Source organism: Simochromis diagramma, unplaced genomic scaffold, assembly GCF_900408965.1.
Source record: "Simochromis diagramma unplaced genomic scaffold, fSimDia1.1 OVJJ01000337.1, whole genome shotgun sequence".
In the NCBI taxonomy this organism is placed as follows: Eukaryota; Metazoa; Chordata; class Actinopteri; order Cichliformes; family Cichlidae; genus Simochromis; species Simochromis diagramma.
The window spans coordinates 274226-291171 of NW_024386982.1; the positions used below are offsets into that span (position 1 = coordinate 274226).

The window sequence follows — 16946 nt, forward strand, 5'->3', positions numbered from 1 at the left end:
ACTCCATGCCTAGCATACTGATATACATTTAGACAATAACACAACTGAATGAAGAAAATGACAAATGGTATTTTTGATGTTACAAAAGCACAATGTCACTTATGATTTTAAAACGATTTAGTGATTTACTTTATAATTTTGATAAACAATTTTGTTGAATCTGAATAGTAATATAGTAGTATAATTAAAAAGTATTAACATTCAACATTTGCAATGAATTTGAATTATCAGTAACTTAAACTCAACTATCAGCACTCAAGTACCAGTCTGTAATCAAGTATTGTCAGCTAAGAAGGAAGAAATGCAACTGTAGTGGCCTCAGCTGCAGGTCATTTTCCATAAGTTACTGGCACTGGTGTCTTGGGAAAAATCCATCTTGTCTCACTTAACCCATTTTTTTAACTAATGCTGTGTTGTGGTAATTTGACAGCATACATGCTACTACAAACAGTTGGTTGATATTGTAAACATGTGACATGGTAATGATGCTATCAAAAAGTTTGTTCTGTTTGATCCTCCTAATGACTCGCTCCACATGTACCCTGAGTCTGGCTATGGCCTGCGTCTCCTTAACCTGGTATGCTGGCATCTGCTTCTGCTTAGATAGAAAAGGTGGGCAGTACACTTTGCATTTACAACAATCAGTGATTAGGAAGCCCTTATCTACCATCACTGCCATGTCTTCAGTCAACTTCTCAGCAATGCCTGATTGTTTGAATAGTTCCTTGTCACTAACCGAACCAGCATACAGATTAGAGATTAATGTCACTGGACCATGTGGAGCTATGCCAACCAGGGCTTTCATCATACAGTGGGATTTGTACGAAGAGTACATTTCACTTTGGAGAAGTGGTGAGGATGGTGTCTGACGCCTCAGCTCTGTACAGTCAAGGATCATCTGGGTGTCTGAGAAATCTTTGAATTCCTCAGGGAGGTAAGCTTGCACTTCTTCACGTGTAAGCCAAATGCATTGAGACCCCAGTGCAGTGGCAAGAAAATTTGTTTATGTTGCAATAATGCGGCTCACTGTGGACTGGTGTATGTTAAATCGGTGTGCCAGGTCCCGCTCCTTCAAACCAACTGACAGGAAAACCAGGAAAAGAAAAAACTCGTCAATTGGCTGTAGCAGCTGCCTCTGGAAGGTGAAAACAAAAGGGAAAATGTTACTCCTCAAGCTATGAACTAGTAAAATTATGCTTTTCTTGGCTAAATGTTTTGTAATGGTTATGCATACCATACTGTACCATGGGGTAAACAATGAGGTGCTGTAGTACACAGGTGTATGTATGTAGGATACTGAGTCTAGCATACATACACCTGTGTATGTATGCTATTGTACATTATGTAATGTTATTGTACATAAATACAATAACATTACACCTCTAGTTCTAACTACCAACAAACCCATAACCTACTGTTGATGTGCGTGCAGGTGTCAACACTTCTTCGTTCCGATTGGCAGCTGACTTGGCTCTTGAAACCCGGATCATTTTATAGATGCAAGGCTCAATCAAAAACCAAAATGCCATCAAATGATCATAGCTTGGAAATCTATTCACGAGAGAGACATACATCGTGTCAATCATTAATTAACATTACACACTGACATAAAAATAATGTAAACTGTGACAAATATGCTAATGGTATGCTGTATAAAATAGTCTGATTAAGAGTATTTGGTGTTGTATTTTACCTGTAGCATTAGGATATCGTTTAAATACTAAAGCATCTACATAAAACATACAATCAGCAGAGAAAAAGTAAATTTCTATTTTGTTTTCATTAAGACTGGAAAAACTTTCGAGATTTAACTGATGGTGACCTTGGTATATTTTAAACAGTTAGCTTGAATAGAACTTAGGTGTACCTGGTATAGAATCGGATGTCAGTGTCGGAGCCAGCAAAACGCTGTAACCCAAATTCTCGCTGGACACGTAACTCCTGTATTTCCTTCCTCAGAGTCTCCACGTCTTTGAACAGGTCTTCTGCAGCTGATGCAGATATGTCCAATGCAGACGGCTCGGGGACTGAGCAGTAGTCATGATCTCTTGTAAGACGAACTAGTTCAGGGCGTCACTCCGTTCTCTCCCAAACACTACGCCGCGGTGGTTCAACTTTATAGCCATTCCACTCAAAAAGTGTTGGTACAGCACCTTTAATAAGCCGCCTTCGACCATCGAGGGTTGTTGGCTCTATGAGTTGATCACTGGCAAAGTGTCTGCAGCAGAGCCTGGTGTGAGAGGTAATCATGAAATGATCCCGGCGTATGTTTACCAGCCATTGTCTTCTCAAGTCGGAATACCGCGGTAAAGTGAGCCGTCATTTGTGAGCCGCAGTCAAGCCAGCCGCCTCTTATCCGCCGCATAAATTTCCTTGCGCTTTTACACCAGTCTTTACGGTAGCGCCTTTTCGCTTTATGTGCCGATTGAAAGCCTATACCAACGCACACGTGCACGCGCGCGAACAGTCGCACGCACATGCGCGCACACAAATTACAATGAAACAGCCCATTACAGTCAATACAATTATGGAAATGTCAGAAATTCATTAAAAATCATCCTGAGTAGTTGATGTCCAACTTTCAACACATCCCCCCTCTGGGACACCTACTGTACCTGTGTGCCAAGTTTCAGCCAGATTTACTGTAGAATTCCTCAGAAATTAAAGGGTACTTGTATCCAATCTAATACAGTCAATACAATAGGATTCTCTCAATTTTCAAAAATTCATTAAAAATCATCCTGAGTAGTTGATGTCCAACTTTTAACACATCCCTCGTCTGGGACACCTACTGTACCTGTGTGCCAAGTTTCGTCCAGATTTACTGTAGAATTCCTCAGAAATTAAAGGGTACTTGTATCCAATGCTGTCAGCCAATACAATATAATTATGTCAATTTTCAGAAATTCATGAAAAATCATCCTGAGTAGTTGATGTCCAACTTTCAACAGATTCCTCCTCTGGGACACCTACTGTACCTGTGTGCCAAGTTTCATCCAGATTTACTGTAGAATTCCTCAGAAATTAATGGAAACATTAATTCACTCTAATACAGTCAGTACAATAGAATTATGTCAATTTTCAAAAATTCATTAAAAATCATCCTGAGTAGTTGATGTACAACTTTCAACACATCGCTCCTCTGGGACACCTACTGTACCTGTGTGCCAAGTTTCATCCAGATTTACTGTAGAATTCCTCAGAAATTAAAGGAAACATTTATTCAATTCAATACAGTCAATACAATAGAATTATGTCAATTTTCAGAAATTCATTAAAAATCATCCTGAGTAGTTGATGTCCAACTTTCAACACATCCCCCCTCTGGGACACCTACTGTACCTGTGTGCCAAGTTTCATCCAGATTTACTGTAGAATTCCTCAGAAATTAATGGAAACATTTATTCAATCTAATACAGCCAATACACTACAATTGTGTCAATATTCAAAAATTCATTAAAAATCATCCTGAGTAGTTGATGTCCAACTTTCAACACATCGCTCCTCTGGGACACCTACTGTACCTGTGTGCCAAGTTTCATCCAGATTTACTGTAGAATTCCTCAGAAATTAATGGAAACATTTATTCAATTCAATACAGTCAATACAATAGAATTATGTCAATTTTCAGAAATTCATTAAAAATCATCCTGAGTAGTTGATGTCCAACTTTCAACACATCCCCCCTCTGGGACACCTACTGTACCTGTGTGCCAAGTTTCATCCAGATTTACTGTAGAATTCCTCAGAAATTAAAGGGTACTTGTATTCAATCTAATACAGTCATTACAATAGAATTATGTCAATTTTCAGAAATTCATTAAAAATCATCCTGAGTAGTTGATGTCCAACTTTTAACACATCCCTCGTCTGGGACACCTACTGTACCTGTGTGCCAAGTTTCATCCAGATTTACTGTAGAATTCCTCAGAAATTAAAGGGTACTTGTATTCAATGCAGTCGGCCAATACACTACAATTATGTCAATTTTCAAAAATTCATTAAAAATCATCCTGAGTAGTTGATGTACAACTTTCAACACATCCCTTCTCTGGGACACCTACTGTACCTGTGTGCCAAGTTTCATCCAGATTTACTGTAGAATTCCTCAGAAATTAAAGGGTACTTGTATTCAATCTAATACAGTCATTACAATAGAATTATGTCAATTTTCAGAAATTCATTAAAAATCATCCTGAGTAGTTGATGTCCAACTTTTAACACATCCCTCGTCTGGGACACCTACTGTACCTGTGTGCCAAGTTTCATCCAGATTTACTGTAGAATTCCTCAGAAATTAAAGGGTACTTGTATTCAATGCAGTCGGCCAATACACTACAATTATGTCAATTTTCAAAAATTCATTAAAAATCATCCTGAGTAGTTGATGTACAACTTTCAACACATCCCTTCTCTGGGACACCTACTGTACCTGTGTGCCAAGTTTCAGCCAGATTCACTGTAAAATTACTCAGAAATTAATGGACATTTATATGCAATTCAATACAGCCAATACACTACAATTATGGAATTTTCAGAAATTCATTAAAAATCATCCTGAGTAGTTGAGGTCCAACTTTCAACACATCCCTCCTCCGGGAAACCTGCTGTATGTCTGGGCCAAGTTTCAGCCAGATTTACTGTAATATTCTTCAGAAATTGCAGGGAACTTATGTTCAGTGCAAGAAAGGCTGAAAGACGGCCACCACTGAACAAGACACACAAGCTGAAACGTCAAGACTGGGCCAAGAAATATCTCAAGACTGGTTTTTCTAAGGTTTTATGGACTGATGAAATGAGAGTGAGTCTTGATGGGCCAGATGGATGGGCCCGTGGCTGGATTGGTAAAGGGCAGATAGCTCCAGTCTGACTCAGACGCCAGCAAGGTGGAGGTGGAGTACTGGTTTGGGCTGGTATCATTAAAGATGAGCTTGTGGGGCCTTTTCGGGTTGAGGATGGAGTCAAGCTCAACTCCCAGTCCTACTGCCAGTTTCTGGAAGACACCTTCTTCAAGCAGTGGCACAGGAAGAAGTCTGCATCCTTCAAGAAAAACGTGATTTTCATGCAGGACAATGCTCCATCACACGCGTCCAAGTACTCCACAGCGTGGCTGGCAAGAAAGGGTATAAAAGAAGAAAAACTAATGACATGGCCTCCTTGTTCACCTGATCTGAACCCCATTGAGAACCTGTGGTCCATCATCAAATGTGAGATTTACAAGGAGGGAAAACAGTACACCTCTCTGAACAGTGTCTGGGAGGCTGTGGTTGCTGCTGCACGCAATGTTGATGGTGAACAGATCAAAACACTGACAGAATCCATGGATGGCAGGCTTTTGAGTGTCCTTGCAAAGAAAGGTGGCTATATTGGTCGCTGATTTGTTGTTGTTTTGTTTTTGAATGTCGGCGAGGATTCCGCACGGCACTCCCCTCCATTCACCTCGCGAATCTCCGCTCTCTTCCAAACAAAGTCGACGAATTACTGCTCTTAAACCGGACTAACAAGGACTTTGCACGCTCTGCTGCCCTCTGCTTCACTGAAACCTGGCTCAGTGAGCGAGTTCCAGACGCTGTCTTAAATCTGCCGGGCTTCCAACTTCACCGGGCGGACCGCGAAACAGAGCTCTCAGGGAAAACAAAGGGTGGTGGAGTCTGCTTCTACATTAATGAAGGTTGGTGTACTGATGTCACAGTGTTACAGAAACACTGCAGCCCACACTTGGAAAGTTTTCTCATCAACTGTAAACCTTTTTATTCACCGCGGGAGTTTTCTTCCTTCATGCTGGTCGGAGTTTACATCCCTCCACAGGCCAACGCGAACAACACACTGTGCGAGCTGGCTGACCAGATTACTACCCTGGAGAGGAAATTCACGGATTCCTTTACAATTATTCTTGGGGATTTTAACAGAGCAAACCTAAACTACGAACTCCCTAAATACAGACAGCATATAGACTGCCCCACCAGGGACAACATCATACTGGATCACTGCTACACCACTCTAAAAGATGCCTATCGCTCTGTGCCCCGGGCAGCTTTGGGACATTCTGATCACTGCATGGTCCATCTTATTCCAGTTTATAGGCAAAAACTCAAACGTGCCAAGCCTGTAGTCAAAACTGTGAAGAAGTGGACTAACGCAGCAAAGCAGGAACTGCAGGACTGTTTTGACTCCACTGATTGGACTGTTTTTGAAGCTGCATCTGAGAACCTAGATGAGCTCACGGACACTGTGACATCATACATCAGTTTCTGTGAAGACGTGTGTGTGCCAACAAAGACCTTTTGCACATACAACAACAATAAACCATGGTTCACTCCTAAACTCCAACATCTTCGCAAGGCCAAGGAGGACGCCTACAGAAGTGGTGACAGGGTCCTGTACAAGCAAGCCAGGAACACACTGACCAAGGAGATCAAAGCAGCTAAAAGGATCTACTCCCAGAAGCTGGAAGAACGGCTCTCAGCCAACGACCCTGCATCAGTGTGGAGGGGCCTGCAGGAAATCACCAGCTACAGACGCCCCCCACCCACTATTGAAGCAAACAAAGACCTGGCCAACGAGTTAAACACTTTCTATTGCAGGTTTGAGACGGACAGACTCCCACGCCCCACCCTCCCCTCCCCAGGGACATTGCTTCAGACATTGACCCCCAACACACCTTCCACCTCTCCCCCCTTCACCCTGCCCCTCCCCAATCAAGACTCAACGACCACCCCCACCCTCTCCAACCCAGACTCAACGACCTCCACCACACCTTTCACCCCCCTTTCCTCCTCCCTGAAACTAAGAATACACACTCAGGATGTGAGCCGACTATTCCAGAAACAGAAGCCCAGGAAAGCCCCCGGACCAGATGGCGTCTCACCCTCCTGCCTCAAAACCTGTGCTGAACAGCTGGCTCCCATCTTTACTCGCATCTTCAACAGATCCCTGGAGCGGTGTGAAGTTCCCTCCTGCTTCAAACGCTCCACCATCATCCCTGTTCCCAAGAAACCCACCATCACAGGACTGGATGACTACAGACCTGTCGCCTTGACGTCTGTGGTCATGAAATCCTTTGAACAACTGGTGTTAGCCCATCTGAAAGACATTACAGGCCACCAGCTGGACCCTCTGCAGTTTGCCTACCGGGCAAACAGGTCAGTGGATGATGCAGTGAACATGGGGCTGCATTACATCCTGCAACACCTTGACCGCCTGGGAACTTATGCCAGGGTCCTGTTTGTGGACTTTAGTTCGGCTTTTAACACCATTGTGCCTGAACTTCTTTCCTCCAAACTCTCCCAGCTCAGCGTGTCACCAGCTACCTGTCAGTGGATCACCAGCTTCCTGACAGACAGAAAGCAACAAGTGAGGCTGGGGGAGATCACCTCTGAAACCCGGTCCCTCAGTATTGGTGCCCCTCAAGGATGTGTCCTCTCACCACTACTGTTCTCCCTCTACACTAACGACTGCACCTCCAATAACTCTGCTGTCAAACTCCTAAAGTTTGCAGATGACACCACTGTCATTGGCCTCATTCAAGATGGTGATGAGTCTGCATACCGGCAGGAAGTTGAGCGGCTGGTACTCTGGTGCAGTCAGCACAATCTGGAGCTGAACACTCTTAAGACTGTAGAGATGACAGTGGACTTCAGGAGACATCCCTCAACTCTGCTCCCCCTCACCATATCAGACAGCCCTGTGTCGACTGTGAAGACCTTCAAGTTCCTGGGTACAACCATCTCCCAGGACCTGAAGTGGGAGACCAACATCAACTCCATCCTCAAAAAGACCCAGCAGAGGATGTACTTCCTGAGACAACTGGGGAAGTACAGTCTTCCACAGGAGCTGCTGATCCAGTTCTACACTGCGGTCATTGAGTCTGTCCTGTGCTCCTCCATCACAGTCTGGTATGGAGCAGCCACTAAACAGGACAGGAGCAGACTGCAGCGGACTGTACGGGCAGCAGAAAGGATCATCAGCGCCCCCCTGCCCTCCATCCAGGATCTGTACCTCTCAAGAACCAGGAAACGGGCAGGGAAAATCATCGCAGACCCCTCACACCCTGCACACAGACTTTTTGATCTGCTGCCCTCTGGCAGACGGTACAGAAGCCTGCAGACCAGGACCACCCGACACAGGAACAGTTTCTTTCCCCTCGCCATCTCCCTTCTTAACAGTTGACCTGTCACACTGCTCCCACTGCCAGACTGCAACTGCACCTTATGTACATTTTGTAGTATTCATTCCACCTCATTCATTTCTGTATTTTATGTATATAAGTTTAGATTCGTTATTTATAGTTGGTTTACATAGCTTTGTGTATGTATGTGTAATGTGTATATATAGACACTTGTGTGTGTGTGTGTGTGTGTGTGTGTGTGTGTGTGTGTGTGTGTGTGTGTGTGTGTGTGTGTGTGTGAGTGTGAGATTTACATTGCTGTGCTTGAGAGCCACCATCTACCGGAACCAAATTCCCTGTATGTGTCTGCACATATACTTGGCCAATAAACACGATTCTGATTCTGATTCTGATTCTGAGATGTATATTTGTGAATGTGGAGATGTTATATTGGTTTCACTGGTAAAAATAAATAATTGAAATGGGTATATATTTGTTTTTTGTTAAGTTGCCTAATAATTATGCACAGTAATAGTCACCTGCACACACAGATATCCCCCTAAAATAACTAAAACTAAAAACAAACTAAAAACTACTTCCAAAAACATTCAGCTTTGATATTAATGAGTTTTTTGGGTTCATTGAGAACATGGTTGTTGTTCAATAATAAAATGATTCCTCAAAAATACAACTTGCCTAATAATTCTGCACTCCCTGTAGGTCTGTTGACAGAGCTCTGTACAGGTCTGCTCGAGCTGACCTGAAAAGGGGTCCCACCTGTCCAGCAACAACACATGGCATGGAATAATAGACATCATAAACCACAGAGGCAGAACTGTGAAAACAGAAAACCTGAGTGTGCAGCTAGCAGAGGACATAAACAGCTTCTTTGCCTGCTTTGAAACACCACAACAGCAGCATTCATCTGCCTCAGCCCTGCTCCCATCCTCATCCTCACCTGGTTCCTGCACCGCTCCATTCACTGTAACGGAGCACGATGTCAGATGAGTGTTCCTAGCAGTGAACCCCAGGAAGGCGTCCAGACGGAATACGTGGTAAAGTGCTAAGACCATGTGCCCACCAGCTCACCCTCATCTTCACCAGAATCTTCAACCTCTCACTGGATGAAGCAGCCATCCCATCCTGTCTAAAATCAGCCACAATTATCCCAGTACCAAAGAAGTCTCCCATCACCAGCCTGAACTATTATTGCCCTGTGGCCCTCACACCGGTAATCATGAAATGCTTTGAGAGACTAGTCCTTCAGCACACCAAGGATTACCTCCCCCCAGAATTCGACCCCCACCAGTTTGCATACCGTGCAAACAGATTCACAGAAGATGCCATCACCCTCCACTCGGTGCTGAGTCACCTAGAACAGCGGCAGAGCTACGCCAGAATGCTCTTTGTGGACTACAGCTCACCCTTCCACCACTCGCCCATTGAGAGCCTACTAACTTACTGCATCACAGTATGGTACAGCAGCTGCACTAAGGCGGATAGAGCCACCTTCCCAGCATGTTTGCAATGAGTAGGAGATGCTCTGTATCTCACTGTACAACTGTATAGTGACAAAGGTATTGGGTTCTTTTCTAAAAATTGCTATAAACAGAGGAACCCAAACTGATGAAAAGTGGTGAATATTTTTTTTCAAATGACTATTTTTAGTGGATTTTTTAAAATAGAAGCAGAATGACAGAATGTTAAAAGAAGTTACTTTTAGTCATTCTAAGCTGGGCATTGCGTTCTCTGGCTGTTCAAAGCCATGGAACTTTAGACTTTCCAAGCAAATAATGATGGCCATACTGATGTTCTTTTCAGTACATTTTACTTTATGTTCATTTTCATTTTTATGATGTTTCTATTTTTACATAATTCCTCCCACATAGCAAAATTGGTATGGCCTGGATCTGTCCCACACAATGTGCTTACACATGGCCTGCGTACCGCAAAGACTGATGGCCCTATGGTGGCCCAGATCTGGTTTACCAGAGGTGGCCCACACATGAGCCAGCACAAGGCCAGTTGCAGACACACTGCTGGCCCTGTGCTGGCCCAGAACAGTTTCAGCTCTGGCCCCAGATGTCAGCCTGTGTGTACCTTAGCCATGTAAGCCATGTAATAACAACATGTGCTGGAACATAATAGTGCAAAAGTAACATGACGAAACTCTGTTCAGACAGTGAATGGACTGATTCTTATACAGCACTTTTTTACTCACCCATATTACTCAAAGTGCTCTATACAACATGTCACATTCACCCAATCAGGCCAAATGTGGCATGCCATCACATAAACAGTGCCATCTTACCATGCCAGAAGTCAGCCAGCAGTGCCAGCTTGACACCAGATCCAGGCAAGACCCGTCTGCTATGTGGGATGACTTGTTCTTTTGGCATTTTAGTTGTGGATTATGTTTGGACTGTGTCTCTTGCCCTTTCAGTATTGTTTCCTTGTGCTTCTAAGTGTCCCTTTGTTTCTTTTTAGGTTATGTAGTATGGGTTAGAGATATTTTGTATGTTGTTTTTGTTTAATAAATCCGCCTTTTGGATTATTCCCTGATGTGCCTGAGTTCTGTTATTTAGTGTCACTTTGAAAGGACACACATCCAGCATTGACATATAATTGTTCTTTCAATTTTTGATAAATATTACAGTGAATTGAGATGTAACTTGGCCCAGAGGTACGGTAGGACGCCCAGAGTAAGAAAGTGTTGAAAGTTGGACCTCAACTATTATGGATGATTTTTAATGAATTTTTGAAATTTCCATAATTGTAGTGTATTGGCTGTATTGAATTGCATATAAATGTCCTTTAATTTCTGAGGAATTCTACAGTAAATCTGGATGAAACTTGGCACACAGGTACAGTAGGTGTCCCAGAGGGGGGATGTGTTGAAAGTTGGACATCAACTACTCAGGATGATTTTTAATGAATTTCTGAAAATTGACATAATTCTATTGTATTGACTGTATTGCATTGAATACAAGTACCCTTTAATTTCTGAGGAATTCTACAGTAAATCTGGATGAAACCTGGCACACAGGTACAGTAGGTGTCCCAGAGAAGGAATCTGTTGAAAGTTGGACATCAACTACTCAGGATGATTTTTAATGAATTTTTGAAAATTGACATAATTCTATTGTATTGACTGTATTGAATTGAATATAAGTTTCCTTTAATTTCTGAGGAATTCTACAGTAAATCTGGCTGAAACTTGGCACACAGGTACAGTAGGTGTCCCAGAGAAAGAATCTGTTGAAAGTTGTACATCAACTACTCAGGATGATTTTTAATGAATTTTTGAAAATTGACATAATTGTAGTGTATTGGCTGTATTGCATTGAATATAAGTTTCCTTTAATTTCTGAGGAATTCTACAGTAAATCTGGCTGAAACTTGGTACACAGGTACAGTAGGTGTCCTAGAGAAGGAATCTGTTGAAAGTTGGACATCAACTACTCAGGATGATTTTTAATGAATTTCTGAAAATTGACATAATTCTATTGTAATGACTGTATTAGATTGAATAAATGTTTCCATTAATTTCTGAGGAATTCTACAGTAAATCTGGATGAAACTTGGCACACAGGTACAGTAGGTGTCCCAGAGGGGGGATGTGTTGAAAGTTGGACATCAACTACTCAGGATGACTTTTAATGAATTTCTGAAAATTGACATAATTCTATTGTATTGACTGTATTGAATTGAATACAAGTACCCTTTAATTTCTGAGGAATTCTACAGTAAATCTGGATGAAACTTGGCACACAGGTACAGTAGGTGTCCCAGAGGGGGGATGTGTTGAAAGTTGGACATCAACTACTCAGGATGATTTTTAATGAATTTCTGAAAATTGACATAATTCTATTGTATTGACTGTATTGAATTGAATACAAGTACCCTTTAATTTCTGAGGAATTCTACAGTAAATCTGGATGAAACTTGGCACACAGGTACAGTAGGTGTCCTAGAGGAGGGATGTGTTGAAAGTTGGACATCAACTACTCAGGATGATTTTTAATGAATTTTTGAAAATTGACACAATTGTAGTGTATTGGCTGTATTAGATTGAATAAATGTTTCCATTAATTTCTGAGGAATTCTACAGTAAATCTGGATGAAACTTGGCACACAGGTACAGTAGGTGTCCTAGAGGAGGGATGTGTTGAAAGTTGGACATCAACTACTCAGGATGATTTTTAATGAATTTTTGAAAATTGACACAATTGTAGTGTATTGGCTGTATTAGATTGAATAAATGTTTCCATTAATTTCTGAGGAATTCTACAGTAAATCTGGATGAAACTTGGCACACAGGTACAGTAGGTGTCCCAGAGGAGGGATGTGTTGAAAGTTGGACATCAACTACTCAGGATGATTTTTAATGAATTTTTGAAAATTGACACAATTGTAGTGTATTGGCTGTATTAGATTGAATAAATGTTTCCATTAATTTCTGAGGAATTCTACAGTAAATCTGGATGAAACTTGGCACACAGGTACAGTAGGTGTCCCAGAGGAGGGATGTGTTGAAAGTTGGACATCAACTATTCAGGATGACTTTTAATGAATTTTTGAAATAAACATAATTGTAGTGCATTGACTGTATTGCACTGAATATGAGTTTACTGTGATTTCTGAGTAATATTACAGTAAATCTGGGTAAAAACTGGCCCAGAGGTAAAGTAGGTGTCCGAGAAGAGGATTGTGTTGAAAGCTTGGCATCAACTTTTAAGAATGATTTTTAATGAATTTTTGAATATGCAACCAGACTGTCACGATGGCTGTATTGGGCTGTTCCATTGTAATTTGTGTGCGCGCGTGCATGTGACTGTTCACGCGCGTGCATGTGTGCGCGAGTTTAGGCTTTCAATCAGGATATAAAGCGAAAAGGCGCTACCGTAAAGACTGGTGTAAAAGCTCAAGGAAATTTATGCGGCGGATAGGAGGAGGCTGGCTTGACCGCGGCTCACAAATGACGGCTCACTTTACCGCGGTAGTCGGAATAGGTCGGAAAGCCATGAAAACTTAGTATGCCGTTAAATTTGGCTGAAGCCGAACAAAATAAGACACAGCAATGCTCGGAGTATTTCTTCTCCTGTTTTTGAAAATGTTCTGTTTTAAATACTTTCCTTTTTATACTCATTCTGAAGGGACATTAGCATAGCTACCGACAGATAAACAAACATACCGGAAACGCCCAAGCGGTACTATTTGGAAACAGAAATACGTCACATGCCCTAGTGCAAGTAGTCCATAGCAGATAGAGCTTAGGCTCTGAGAGGACTGCCAGCGTTTACGTTACGAAAACACGCCTGATTGTTTTAACCTGACAGCCTGAGGTGTTTTTCAGTAAACTGGACTACCCGACATAAGGACCCGAGGCCCCGCTGCACTTTTTCGGTAAGTTAAACGTGTTTGTAAGCTAATCCGTAACTACCGTCCTTAGGTAGGTCTCAGGACCTAGCTAGCTAAGATGAGCACTCGGCTGTCGGGGAAACTTGTTTTGTAAAGTTCGTTTAGCTAACCCGTGCAGGTGAATGAATTTACCCTGACTAAAGAAATCAAGAGAAACGTCCCGGGCTGCTCAGTCACTAATTACTGTTACTGTATTTTCATTACAAGTGTTATACTGTAAAAGCAACAGGCTGCACTCTGCTTCAGCTCCTGTGCAGAGCTGATTATTAAATATGTGCAAACAACAGCATGTTTTCAGTCTCCACATGTGTAAAGACAGTAACACCATTTTTTAAATTTTTTTTAAGCTTGTACCTCAGTAACTCCTCATTAATCTGTAACTGTGGATTAAACTGTAGAACTGAAAAAAATGTAAGAGAAGAGCTAAAGATCCTGAGTGTGTGAGGACAGAAGGATCAGCTTTATTTCAGATTTAAGAGATAAACTTTATAATTCAGTTTGTGATGATTCTGTTCTCTTTGTGATTACAGGAGCTGCCCTTAGATTCAGACCTCAGCACCACCCAATGACAGCAGACAGATCATCCAACATGTTCACATGTTAACTGCAAAATTAACTGATGAAAACAGTGCAAAAGTTAAAGTACCACATGTGCTGTAGTGAAAGCTGCAGCTGTTTTATTGATAAATTTAAAGACAAAAAGTCAAAAGGATTAATCACCCATGTGTCACCCTGTGTCACCGTATATCAGCATTAACAGGACCTGTTTGGTGTTTCAGAGAGCTGCTGATCTCAGACCTGCACAGCTTCCATTTTAAACACTTTATGTACTCAGCTGCATGAAGAGCACGTTTGAGTTTCTCTGACACGATTAAATAAAACCTGATGAAGGTCAAAGGTCGTCACTTGTATGTTTTTTTTGGGGGTTTTTTTTTTTCTTTTGCCTGTCCCGTTTGGCTCTTTTGCCATCAGAATTGTTGTCTAAAGGCAAAGAAAGATGCCCAACGGATTTACTTTACCAAATTGACCATCCCAGCCTTGCCGTAATGGTCCATTTGATTCACCTTTTATTGTTTATTTTATTTTTACTTACTGAATACGGGACAGACTTGACTGGGGGAAAGAAGGGGAGAAAGAAAGAGGGAAAGAGAAACAGCTGAGAAGAGGGACGGGGGAGAAGGGCAAAAGACAAAAACCAACAGAATGAGCAGGAAAAAAAAATGCATATATCAATCACCTGGATCACCTGCTGAGAAAGAAAAAAGAAAACAAGCAGAAGAGAACAAGAGTAATAGAATAAACAACATCACAATGATATATGGGAATATGACAGTAAATACTAAATATTAAACATTATTGTGCAGCACATAAGATCAACAGAACACAGTGTGCTTTGAGGTAGGAGCCAAAAAGGGTGTAGTTTGTGGGTGTGATCACCTGTGTGTACACCTGTGAGCATGGACGCGCTTGTTTTTTCAAAAGGTTCCTTCATGTAATGATCTGCTAGAGGGTGTGGGGGGGCCGCAGCCCCGTCCTCCAGGGCATGAAGCAGGTATGGAGGAGATCAAAACTCCAGACATCCAGAGGCCCCCAGAACACAAGAGACCAAGGAAGACCAACAGAGGGGCAGCCACGCCACTGTCCCAGAAAGAGCTGAGGAGAGTCCCAGATGAGGGCTCACTCAGCAGCCGCGGAGCAGAAGCCAGGGGGAGTTGCAGTGACGCGCCCGTGAGCTCCGCCGGCAGCCAGCCGTGCCTGAGTGACCGAGCCCCAGGCCGAGAGGCCGGGGGCACCCCACCTCCGAAGTGGCCCGAGCGAGCCCCAGGCTCCAGGCCCCGATAAGCGGCCGCCAAGGAGTGAGCCGGTGTGTACCCGGACGCCCATCCCCGGACACAAAGAACCACCAACGCACCGATGTCTGAGGGAGTCCGCCACTGGCAGGGGAAGTGGTGGTAGGGGGAGATAGGCCTCCAAACCTTGGAGGGCCTAAGATGTCCCCAGAGAGGTGGCGCCTGACACCCAACCTGACATATAGACACAGACATACAGGCACACACAGACACAAACATCCATTCCCACCCTCATGCTCTCATATGCACTTACTCCACACTCAACCAACGTGGAGACAGACATAAAGAGACGCTGTACACACGATCACACTCCCCAAGCGTACTCTACAAACCGGGTCTAGGTACCCTTGCCCCTGGAGGGGGGAACTGCACCCAGACCCAGATGGTGTTACCCTTTTCCCTGCGGTGGGGGGAGGCAGACCGCCCCGACTCCGCAGCAGCAGGGAGGCCCCACACTCCAGACCGCAGTCGGACGGCCAACTCCTCCTCCTAGCCCCCCCGCTCCAGCAGGTCGCAGAGAATGGGGGTGAGAGAAGACTCCAAACCTCCCTCCGCCTGCTCATTGTAGTGTTGATGCATGTGTGTTCTAAGGTGCATTTAAAACCCAGGAGGGCATGGAGCTACCTGCCAGAGAGCAGCAGGTAAGCGCATGGTCCCTCCTGCTAGCCCTCAATGTCTACGTGTATTTAACATTGAGAGGTGGGCAACGATGCCAGGGGTGAGGTGTACACCCTGATGGTAATTTGGATTCCGTGTATCGTGCCCACCCCCAAGATCCTATATGTATGTGTAATGAGAGTGTGAGTAATGTGAATGTCTAAGTTGTGGGATAAAATTGAGGCAGAGGCAGCCAGAAGGGGACGGGTGGGGGGGTAGCCTCCTCTGCACCCTGGTGACATACCCCTACTCCAAGGTCCTGCATGTGTGGGTGGTTGTGGTGGAGCGGGAAGAGGGAGGCAGCTGGACATGGGAAGGGAAGGAAGGGAGGGGCAAGTGACCCCTCCCTGGGGCCAGCTCCCCCGCTGACCCCAGTAGGCACCCCCATACTCCGCGACCCGCCAGGGAAAGGGGGCCCAGGCCCATCCAGACCGGGGCCCAGCGCAGCAGCGCCTCCCGGCCCCACAGAGCCCGGGACAGTCCACCCAACCCCACCACAGAGAAAACTGCACCCACCCCACCATCCACTCATCTTCCAGACTACATAAGACAATAAACACCCAGGCTGAGATCTTCCTCCACCTCTCCTGTGTCTCCCCCTCCTGCAGAGAGAGCCCCTGAGGAGAGGAAAGCTCCTGCGAGATGTGACAATCTTCCCCACCAGTTGAAGAGCCCCCCAGGTGGCTCGATACACCGGCGGCACCCTGCTCCAGGGCTGGGCCCCCATGCACCCACCCGCCCACAACCCCGGCAACACACCAACCAGGACCCAAGCCCCCGAGGCCCGGCCCGGGCCCCAGCCCAGAGACGGAGCGCCCCCAGAACCTCACGCCCATCCCGGACCCACCCAGGGTCACTTGTATGTTTAACTATAAACTTGTCACCTGGAATTCTTTCAGTTTTTTGCAGAT

At 44.1% G+C, this 16946-nt stretch overlaps 1 long non-coding RNA gene across 1 annotated transcript; it reads right to left on the reverse strand.

Annotated features, from left to right (window-relative positions):
* Positions 1–280: 280 nt before the first annotated feature.
* LOC120738386 lies at positions 281–3169 on the reverse strand. Its single transcript, XR_005696963.1, has 3 exons — positions 1868–3169; positions 1416–1551; positions 281–1135 (listed from the first exon to the last, which is right to left on the reverse strand). It is a non-coding gene; the product is annotated as an uncharacterized LOC120738386 (long non-coding RNA).
* Between the last annotated feature and the right edge of the window lie 13777 nt (positions 3170–16946).